Here is a 12,176-nt window from a genome sequence, read left to right on the forward strand (position 1 = left end):
TTCTTATAGGTAGTTTTATTGAGTTGCTTATTCAGTGGTAGGTACTATTCTAGGCCATTTTTATTAGTATAGTTTTATTCTCTTTTGGGGTAAGTACATTTAAATATCTGTTTATTATGTCAAAATGTATTCAAAAGTCTAAAACTGGATTTGGCTGTATGGTTCCTTGTAGTGTATTGGGAAAGATCAGATTAGGAGAAAGACCTTTGTTCCCTAAGTAAACACAATTTAACGATCATTTTAAAGTTTTGAATAGGAAATTGTTAAATTCATAAGCATTTGTGAAATCATAACTGTTCCAGATATTTAGTTTATACACGTTTCTATCATAAGTGCTACCCTGGTTTAACAGGTAATTTGGACATTCTTATATGGCTGGGTTGGTCACATAACTCATTTGATTGGTAGAGTAGTCCAGATTTGTCCAAATGTGTAAGCATCACATAAAGAAAACTCTCTTCCATGGACTCTACCCTCATTTTTCCAGGAATTTGTGTGGTTGAACATAGTGAGAACCAGTTTAAAAAGTGGGGACTTTTGCTTTCAGGATGATGGAGTAGATGTACATTGCCCTATTCCTCCCGCTTAAACAACTGAAAACCTTGAACATTATATATAAAATAAACATAAGAAGACTCTGAAAGGTGGAGAAAAGGCATAAAGACTAGGGACCTCAGGACTCAAGGAATGACATGGGGTGAGTTCCCTGGGTTTTCTTTTTGCCTAATGTATCCCAAATTTGGAGCTGAAATGCTGGCAGGCTGGAAATAGCAAATAGCACAGACTAATAAGTCTGCTGTCTCTAGCCCAAAGACTGGGGAAAGGACAGCCTGGCAAGGCAGAAAACTTAGCCAGTAGCTGCTGTGCTGCGGCCAGACACCGCCAGAAAGACTGTGGCCCTGACCCTCACCAGTGTCAGCCAAGGCTGAGTAGGGAGTCTCGAAGTTGGAACAAGGCGCTCCAACCCCCTGCTGGGGTGATTTCAGAGAAGACTGACTAGGAGCCAGAAGTTTCTTCCCTCCTGGGCAGTACTGAGCCTCCCCACTGCCTTTACTGTGGTTAATTGTTGTTAGAGACCATGTGGGGAGCCTGGCCTTACACTCCCACCTAATAGTAAAAAGGTGTTCCTTTCCCTTCCCACTGGAGTGATGTTAGAGGAGGCCTAGATGAGAGTCAGAACTTTACCACCTCCCACCTCCCAGACAGGGAGGCAGCCCCCTCCTACCTGTGGTGTCAGTGGAGGCCACAGAGGGAGCAGGGACAGATGTTAGAATTATCTGACAAATATTTTAAAGCAACCATCATAGAAATATCAACACATCAGTGCAAGTTCGTAAGCCCACTTGAAACAAATGAGAAAGTAGAAAATCCTGAGGAAGAAATAGCAGATACAAAGAAAAATGAAATGGAAATTTAGAACTGAGAAATGCAGTAACCAAAATTAAAAAGTTAATGGATAGGCTCAACACCAGAATGGAAGAGACAGTGTATAGTGAACCTGACAATAGAACAATACAAATTGCCCAGTTTAAATAACAGAAGAAGTACAATGGGAGGTGAAAATCCTTAGGGACCCGTGGGACTATAACAAAAGGCCTAACTTCCATTGGAGTCCTGGAAGGAGAGGAAAAAGAAGACAGGGCTGAAAAAAACACTTGAAGAAATAATGACTAAAGACTTCCCAAATTTGGCAAAAGGCATAAAGCTGCAGATCCAAGAAGCTGAGCAAATCACAAACAAGATAAGCCAAAAGAACTTTACATCAAGTTCAATTATAATTAGACTTTTGAAAAGGAAAGACAAAATATCTTGGAAGCAGTGAGTGAGAAAAGGTGCCTTTTTTATGGGGGAAAAACAATCTGGTTTCTCATAAGCAGATCTGTCATCAAAAACTATGGAGGTCAGAAGGAAGTAGCACATTTTTCAAGTGTTGAAAGAAAAGAGCTGTCAACTAGAGTTTTATACACAGTGGAAATATTATTCAGGAATGAAGGGGAAATCAAGACCTTCTTGGATGAGGGAATCCTGAGAAAATTTGTTACTAGTAGACCTACCTTAAAAAAATGGTTTAAAAAAATTCTTTAAACAGGAAATGGTAAGAGAAAGGCATATTGGAACATTAGGAATGAAGAAAGAACATGGTAGGCAAAACTTAGGGTAATACAATAGGCTTTCCTTCTCCTCTTGAGTTTTCTAGATTATCTTTGATACTTGAACCAAATTTATAACAGTATCTGGTGGGATTCTAAATATATGTAAAGGAACTATGTAAGACAATTATATTAGAAAATTGAAAGAGGTGAAAAGACAGAGGTAAGGTTTCTGTACTTCACTTGAACAGTTAAAAGAATGGGACCAATGGACTAAAAGTTTTGTGTATATAATGTAACATATAGAGCAACCATTGAAAAAGAGATCCACTCAGTTCAGTTCAGCGCTCAGTCATGTCCTACTCTTTGCAACCCCATGAACCGCAGCACGCCAGGCCTCCCTGTCCATCACCAACCACCAGAGTTGGTGCACTCAGAAGCACTATCAATAAATCGAAGTAAAATTTAATTCAAAAATTTTTTTTCAAGTTATCGATAGGAAAGCACAGAAAAGAAAACAAACCAAAACATTAAAATAGCAGACTTAGTTGCGTGTAAATAGTCTGACTGTACCAAGTAAAGGGCATCCCCGGTGACTCAGACAGTAAAGAATCACCCACAAAGCAGGAGACCTGGACTCGATCCCTGTGTCAGGAAGATCCCCTGGAGAAGGGAATGGCACCCCGCTCCAGTATTCTTGCCTGGAGAATTCCGTGGGCAGAGGAGCCTGGCAAGCTACAGTCCATGGGGTTGCAAAGAGTTGGACACGACTGAGCGACTAACACACATACCAAGTAAAAGGAAGAGATCAGCATATTAGATTAAAAAAATGTGACCCAACAATATGCTAGGTACAAAAAACAGCTTTTAGTATATTGAAATAGGCAGGTTGATAATAAAAGGGTTGAAAATTATATATCATGTAAACATTAATCAAGAGAAATGAGGCATGGCTATATTAAAAGGAGATAAAGCAGATTTTAAAGCAGAATTACAGACAAAGAAGGGCGTTGTCTAATGATAAAAAAAGGTCAGTCCATCAAGAAGACAGCAATCTTAAATGTGTACAAACTAAGTTACAGAGCTGCAAAATATGTGAAGCAAAAGCTGTCCTAAATGAAAGGAGAAATTGATAAGTCTACAGTTACAGTTGGAGATTTCAGTGCCCTTATCAATAATTGATAGGTAGAATCTCTAGACAAAAAATTAACAAAGATATGGAACCTAACAATATCATCAGCCAACAAGCTCAAATAGATATAAAACCGTGCACTTGACAACAGCAGGGTACACGTTCTTCCTAAGTGCCTGTGGACTGCATGTGAGGATAGACCATATCCTGGGCCGTAACACAGACTTCAGTTTAAAAGAGTTAAAATCATAGAGTGTTTTTCTGTCACACTGGAATCAAATTGGAAATCAGTAACAGTTAACTGGAAAAATGCCAAATGTTGGAAAAATAAACAATGCACTTCTAAATAATCCATGAGTCAAAGAGGAAATCTCAAGGCAAATTAAATATATATTTTTTAATGGATATGCAGATGTGTAACATATCAGGAATTTTGAGACACAGCTGAAGCAATACTACAGAGAGGAGAGGGTTAGTCGCTCAATCCCATGGTTCCTCTGTCCATAGAATTCTCCAGGCAAGAATACTGGAGTGGGTAGCCATTGCCTACTCCGGAGAATCTTTCCAACCCAGGGTTAGAACTCCGGTCTCCCACATTGCAGGCAGATTTCTTACCGTTTGAGCCACCCTGGAGAGGAAAATTTATAGCTTTAAATGCTGGCCTTTAGTATAAATTCTTCCATAAGAAAAAAGAGAAAATGTTATGAATTAATAATGTAAGCTTCCACCTAACCTGGGAAAAGAGCAAAAGAAACCCAAAGCCAGCAGAAGGAAGGACATAATAAAAGAGCAGAAATCAGTGAAATTGAAAACAGAAAATTAATAAAAGCAGTTATTTGAAAAGATCAACTGATAAATCTGTAGCAGGACTGACAGAGGGGAAAAAGATAAGATAAAAATTTCCAGTGTTAAGACTGAAACTACTACTATTACAAACCTTGTAGATATCAAAAGGATAATAAGGGACAATTCTGCACATATAATTTGATGACTTAATTGAACCAGTGCCTTGAAAAGCACAAAGTACTCATATGACTTAGATAATTTTAGTAGCCCCATAACTGTTAAGATATTAAATTCATAATTTAGAATCTCTTAAGAAAATCTGTTAAGTTGTAAAGTTTTCACTGGCGACTTGTACCACATATTTTAGCACAGTGAGCACCAGTTCTTCACAACCCCTTTCAAAAAATAGGAAGGAACCTTCCCCAATGTGTTTTATGAAACTCCGCTTACATCCTCATGCCAAACCAGATAAAGGCAGTTAAACAAACAAAAAAACCCTCAAATTATGACCAAGCCAGTTTCCTTAATGCATATAGATGGAAAAATCCTTGTCAGAATAGTATTAAATAGAGCTAAGCAATATATAAGGAGAATTATATACCATGACGAAGTAGAGTTCATTCCAGGAATTCAAGGATGGTCAGTATTTTAAAAATCATTGACTGTAATCTACCATATTAACAGAGACAGGAAAATTGGCATAATCACATTAATTGACTTAGAAAAAGCTCTTGACAGAGTTCAGTAATCCACTCATGATAGAAACCCTGAAAACTGGTAATAGAGGATAATTTTTCTTAAACTTATAAAGAACATATTCAAAAACCTTCAGCTAACATCATACTTCGTGGTGAAAGACTGAATGTTTTCTGCCTAAAACATCAAGGTTATCTCGGCAAGTATGTCTGCTCTTAATTCATTTCAGTATTGGAAGTCACAGCCAATACAATAAGGCAAGAAGAACAAATAAAAGGTATACCAATTAAAGGAAGAAATAAAACCGTTCCCCCTTTTTAAATAACTTTTTTTTTTTTTTTTTTTTGGTATAGAAAACCCCAAGGTATTTGCTAAAACAAAGCAAAACCCTGGAAAACTAAAAAGTGATTTTAAAAGGTAGCCGGATATAAGATAAGCGAACACAAATCAGGTGTGTTTCAAAATATTTGCAAAGAACATGTGGAAAGTGAAATTAAAAATACAATACCATTTACAGTTGTGGGGGGAAAAAAAACCCTTAGGTGTAAATCTAATAAAATATGGTCTGGACCTATGTGTTGGAAACTATGAATTCTGAAAATAATATTTAAATGAAGAGACACACTCTGCTCATTGATTGAAAGATTCACATGTTGAAGATGTCGGTTCTCTCCCAAGTTGTGTAATTTTAATGAATTCCTTTCAGAATCTGACAAACTTTTTCAACCTCATTCTAAATAACATAAAATAGCTAGAATAGCTAAAAGAATTTTGGAAAAAGAATAAAGTAGGAGAAATCTGTCTAGTTGATTTCAAGACTTATTATATACTTACAATAATCAAGGCTTTCCGATATTGGAAGAATAATTAATAGATCAGTGGAACATAATAGAAAACCCGGAAATAAATCCACACAGATAGCCCAGCTGATTTTTTAGAATTGCACAGTGCAATTCAATACAAGAAGGGTGGTCTTTTCAACAAATGATGTTAAACAGTTGGGTATTCATATTTACAAAAATGAACCTCTACTTAAACCTCACAGCTTCTACAAAAATTAGCTGAAAGTGAATCATAGACTTAAACATAAAATGTAAAGTTATAAACTTTTAGAAAAAAATGTAGGCAAAAATTTTGTAGATACAGGGTTAAGCAATTAATTCTTAGATTTGATACCAAAAAGTACAGTCCACAAAGGGAAAAATTGACAAGTTGTATCTCAACATAATTTTTAAAACATTTGCCCTTTGAAAGCCAAAGTGAGGAAGATAAAAAGAGAAGCTACAGACTGGGAGAAATTATCTGGAAAGCACATATCTGACAGGACTAGTATTTAGAATACATAGAGACATCTTGAAGCACAGTAATAGAAAACCCAAACAGGCCATGTAGACAGTAGGCAAAAGACAAAAGCATTCCATCTAAGAGCATATACAGATACTAAATAAATACAGGAAAAGGTATTCAACATCTCTAGGGAAATGCAGAGAGCCAGACATAACATAACAACTGAACAGCAGCAAAACGGAAATGCAAATTCAAACCTTATGGAGGTAACACACTACCAACAGAGTGGCTAAAATAAAAAATAATGGCAGCACAAAAAACTGGCAACAGTATGGAGAAACAGGATCACTCATGTTTTTCGTGGGAATGTGAAGTATTATAGGCAGTTTCTTATGAAGCTAAACCTGAAATGACCATAACCTCCAGTAGTTACACTCTTGATTATTTATCCGAAAGAAATGAAAACTAATTACATGTTCATAATGTCTTTATTTTTAATATTCCAAAACTGGAATCAGCCCAGATGTCCTTCAGCAAGTAAATGAATTAACTGGGGTGCATACAAACCATAGAATACTACTTATTAATAAAAAGGAACAAACTGCAATACACACAGAAACTTGAATGAATCTCCAGAGAATTATGCTGCGTGACAAAAGCGAATTACAAAAGATTACATATGATTTCATTTACATAACATTTTTGATACAACACAGTTTTAGAATTGAGAGATTAATCAATGCCAGAGCTTATAGAGTAGCTGAGCCCAGGAAAAGGATGGGTAGGTGGTAACTATAACAGGACAACATGAGTGATCCTTGTGGTGTAGGAACTGTTCAGTCTTTTGACTATGGTGGTAGATACATGAGCCTATACAGGTAATAACATTATATAGAATTTACTGTACACAGATGCACAAATGAGTACACTGAAACTGAGAAGATTGGAATAATATTGGTGGGTTATATCATCAGTATCCTGACTGTGATAATATACTATAGTTTTGCAAACTAGTTACCTACCATTTGGAGGAATGGCTCCATGTACAGGGGGCTCTATTACTTTTTATAATTGTATATGAATCTTCAGTAATCTCAAAAATTGCAATTAAAAGTAGATAGCTTAGTAAAAATAGAATCTTTTTCCTACTTTAAAGAGAAATACAAAGTATATATTCTGGAAAAGATAGTTGACTCTAAGGAACACATAACTGCATATCAGTAGCACAGAATTGCTAAGTATATTAAAATCAGTTAAAAAATAGTTACCAGTGGTAGTTCTAATTTATCTTCTGTGGTTCAGTTTGAAAAATAAAATATGAAGTAGACAGTGAATGATGGAGAAACAATTTTATATGTAAGTTAAGAGTTAAATGAGGATTTATAGGCAATACTGTTTCTTGGTTCTATCTTTTGATTGCACTATACCTAGATTTTCTATATTTCTTAATCAAAGAACTAAGGATATAAGAATTCTCTATATTCTATTCTGAATGCTGAAGATAAGGGTCTAAAAAACTGTACAGTTACAGTTTGTATAATATATAAGGAGATGTAAGCACTAGGAAATAAAGCTATTATCTTTACTCTGGAATAATAAAAAACAGTCACAGTCAACCCAAAGCTAGTTTGGAAACATGACTCAAGAATAGTTTAACGTGTAAATCCATGGCTGATTCATGTCAATGTATGGCAAAAACCACTACAATATTGTAAAGTAATTAGCCTCCAACTAATAAAAATAAATGGAAAAAAAAAAAAGAATAGTTTAACATACTCAAGAGGACAGCTCATGGTAAGCATGAGCTTACCGTGTGTGTGAGTGTGTATTAGTAATGGCACAGTGTTGGTATTGTGTTCATTTTTATGATCCATGACTTGTTTTTCAGTATCTAAAATATAGTTTGGCATGATTTTGTTGTCTCATCACATTCAGTTCAGCTCAGTTCAGTTCAGTCGCTCAGTCGTATCCAACTCTTTGCGACCCCATGAATCGCAGCATGCCAGGCCTCCCTGTCCATCACCAACTCCCGAAGTTTACTCAAACCCATGTCCATCGAGTCAGTGATGCCATCCAGCCATCTCATCCTCTGTCGTCTCCTGCTCCTGCCCCCAATCCCTCCCAGCATCAGGGTCTTTTCCAGTGAGTCAGCTCTTCGCATGAGGTGGCCAAAGTACTGGAGTTCATCACATTAAGTGAAGATAAATGTATATAACCACATTAGCCCATACATACTTTATTTGTTGAATGAACAGATGAATTGAAACTAATTTTTATGGCTGGCTAATCTTTATTTATAATTATTCTATCGTCAACTTTTTAAAAAGTGAATAGGAAACTAAAGAAAATTGTTAGTGTAGCTTTAACTGGTTTGTGAATCTAAAGGATAATTTCAGCTGTCTGAATCTACGTAATCCCACATGTCTTCCCCAGACCATAGGCAAAAAGAAACACTAACAAAACCCAACTGACCCGTACCTTTTGGATTACTAGGAGACAGAATAAATACGAACTTTAAATTACCAGAAAATAGCAAAATTATCAAGTTCCAGGAGACCTTCCAGTATTGTTGCAAGTGTGTGTGTGTGGAGAGTATGGAATGGGACTCTTTAGAGACTCCATGAAACAGAGGAGTGGGGATTGGAAGACTTGAATGAAGATGGAATACCCTTAAATGAGAAAGTACAGCAGTATGTGCCAAAATAGTGAACTCAGACTGGGACTTGATAGTTTATAGCACCAGCTATAGAGAAGGAATTTTAGAGTGAGAAAGGTTAGGAAGTGACAACTTTGGAGGGTTTTGCTTCTAGAGAAGGAGATAAACCAAAAAGGGATGATGCCTCTGAGTCATAGCAGTGAGAAGACAAGAAGAGAATGATTCTGCAAAATGAAAAGGGGACACCAGCCTCTTCTTCACCATTACCCATTCATAAAATTGCACTTCACTAAGTTGACATAACGTACTCACAAACTAAAGAATGCCACCCACAAAATGACTATGGGAAAAAATCAAACTTACACAGCACAGCTGTTGAAAGAAAACAGAATATATGTATTAAAGCATTTCAGCTGATGAATAAGTAGACATACACACACAGCCCTGAAAATGTAACCCTCAAAAAAAATAACCACAAAATAGGATACTGTAACACAGTACTCTGGACTAAGTATTCTCAAGCAAGCAGAATAGAACTTGGTATCCAAAACTTTAAGGAGAGAAATGGATTAGAAAAACAAAACAAGAAATGCAGTGTGAGCTGATCAAACTCAGGAAGGAAATTGAAGAAAAGATGAAACTACATTAGAAACGAAGAACTAGTTATAAAATACTAAAGAGAAAATAGGATGGAATGAAAGCTAAGGAAGAATATAGAAAATGAGATAAAGTGAAAATTAGTATCTCAAAGCAAATGATTGTAAAGGAAGACTGGCAAAGGAAATCCAACATAATTGAACTGTGAGAAGAATAAAAACACGGTAGAGCAAAACTTATAAACTATAATCCAGGAAAACTTTGTAGGAATTGGAGAAGTTTAATCAACTTTTTGAAAGATTTCCCCCCCCCCCCATGCCTGGAAAAACATATTTGGAATGATCAACTCAGACATATTTTAACAGACTTAAACTTGAAGGATAAATTGAACTGGCATATTTTTGAAGAGCAACATGCAAGTCATAGCAACAGAATAGCAATTTCAAGAAAGTAAAATTTGTAAGCCAAGAATTTGCTATCTAGCCAAGTTTTTCTTCAATTATTATGGCAGTAGAAAATCAAACTTTAAATATTGGGGGACTCATTATTTTATCTGTAAACCTTGAGTTTATTAGAGGGTGAGCTCCATCCACCCAAGAGACCACTGGGGAAGCATCAGCAAAAGGACCGTGAGCATTTAATGTAGTGTAGAATTAAGGACTAAATAAAACAAGGGGGAGGACATGATAGAAGAAAGTATGAGATACTGTATCTTAATGTACAAAGAATGCTTCTCTTAAAAAAGGAAAAAAAGAAGAGAAGGGGTTGTAGAATGAGGTCATAGACGGTTAAATGGGGGGAGACCAGGATACCATTTAAAATAGGCAGTCTAGACACTAAAAACTTAAGGAGGAGGAAAGGTTAAGAATACTAGCAAAAGTGTATATAAATACACTAGAACAAAATTACTAACCTTCCTAAATACCAAAAGAAAATGTAGAAAAATAGCAAAGAAAAGCACCATGTAGAAAAAAACAGTAAATATTAAATAGAATAATTAAAATACACAATAGTGACTGAGATGGAGCAAAACATTGGTCCTATTAGATATGGATGGGCTTAAATCCCCTATTAACAGTAAAAGATCTTCAAATTGACTTGTAAAACAAACGTTAAAATATGGGTTAAGCAAGAATTCAATAATGGATGCTAAACCGAGGTGGAAAACTTGTTAAGGCTCAGTATTTTTGTATGGTCTCTCAAGTGTCTTTTTACAAATTGCTTATTAGTTGGAAAGAGGAAAAAGTAATAACCATATAGTGAAGAAACTGGGCAACACCTTGACCAGGTGATTGAAGTTAGTATTACCAGTAGGGATGTTAAGGACATCATGCACTTTGACTGTGATACCCTGAAGAATACCTCATTGCTTAGGTAGTAGTTTAGTAAGGAAGGCATAAACTGAATCTAACCATGAGGAACATCAAACAAACTCAAATTTTGGAACATTTTATAAAATAACCTGGCCTCTTCAAAAATTGTTAATGTCATGAAAGAAAGTCTATGAAACTGTTCTTATAAAATGAGTCTGAAGTCATCCAAATGCAGATTTTGTTCCTGGATTTGATTCTGTACTGGATGGGGAGAAATACTGTAAAGGACATTATTAGAGTAATTGACAGAAATGGAATATGGACTGACAAATTACCAATATTAAGTTTTCCTGAATTTGATTAACTCCTTTGTTTTTATGAAAATATCCTTTTTCTTAAAAAGTCACGTTGAAGATTAACAGGAAAAACGTGTATGAACTTGCTCTCAAGTGGTTTGAAAAAACACATGATGTGAATGTAGGTGGGAGAATGATAAAGGAAAGGTAGCAAAAGGTTAAAAGTTGGTGAGTCTGGGTAAAATGTTTAAGGGAATTTTCTGTTGTTCAAACTTTTCTCTGGATTTTAAATTCTAAAAATTATAGCTCTGAAATCAGTAGCCAGAAATCAGTACATACATATAGTTTCATAAAGTAGAATTTGAGTTACATAATTTTCTCACTCTCCCCCTTTTTTAAAAATATATCAAGTGTTGTACCAATTCAGTTTCCATTTGGAAAGCTCAACTGATTTTTTATCTGTGTTAAGCTATAGATGTGATTGCTCTTAAATCTTCTTTTGCTCTTATGTTTTTGAAGAATTTGCCTTTTTCATACTTAAAATATGCTCTAGAAGGGAAAAAAATCATTTTCTAAATGTGTTCTTTTCTATGACCTCCGGTAAAATGCTTGAATATATGGAGAAAAGCCAGCTATTTCATCCCCTTCACCCACCCTATTAATGCTTCTTTGTGTTCTGAGGACAAAATAGGAGATGTGTGAAGTTAGAAGCATTTTGTGTATTTTTTCATAATTTTTTATCTTATTCTAGAATGAGCTATACCAAGCATTGTGTGAATTTTATACACTTGGTAGCTGTTTTTACAACTAACTCCATTTTGCCTGATCAAGCTTACTTTATCTTTTGAGGAACAACTTGTTCTATAGCAAAAAAATTTTTGAAGATATTTTGTCTTAGTGATTGCACTTCTTTTTCTTTATATGTAATAACTATTGTCAGACCATGTCCTTAGACCATGTGTGAGGAATAAAGGTGATACCAAATGAAATTGTGCAATCCCCCCTTATATGCTGTATAGTCCATGGAATTCTCCTCGCCAGAATACTGGAGTGGGTAACTGTTTGCTTCTCCAGGGGATCTTCCCAACTCAGGGATTGAACCCACGTCTCCCACATTGCAGGCAGATTCTTTACCAGCTGAACCACTAGGGAAACCCAAGAATCCTTCAGTGGTTATCTAACTTATCCCTTCTCCAGAGGATCTTCCCGACCCAGAAATCAAATTGTTATCTTCTGCATTGCAGGCAGATTCTTTGCCAGCCGAGCTACCAGGGAATCGCCAATCTTGTACTGACTGAAACTTTTTTAATTGCAAAAAGTCAA

General features: G+C 35.7%; 1 protein-coding gene across 5 annotated transcripts in view; it reads left to right on the forward strand.

Moving 5' to 3' along the window:
• USP47 (ubiquitin specific peptidase 47) overlaps positions 1–12,176 on the forward strand; it is a 100,043-nt gene that overhangs the window by 56,194 nt on the left and 31,673 nt on the right. The gene's annotated exons all lie outside the window — the stretch shown is intronic.

This window comes from Muntiacus reevesi, chromosome 9 (assembly GCF_963930625.1).
Source record: "Muntiacus reevesi chromosome 9, mMunRee1.1, whole genome shotgun sequence".
Taxonomy (NCBI): Eukaryota; Metazoa; Chordata; class Mammalia; order Artiodactyla; family Cervidae; genus Muntiacus; species Muntiacus reevesi.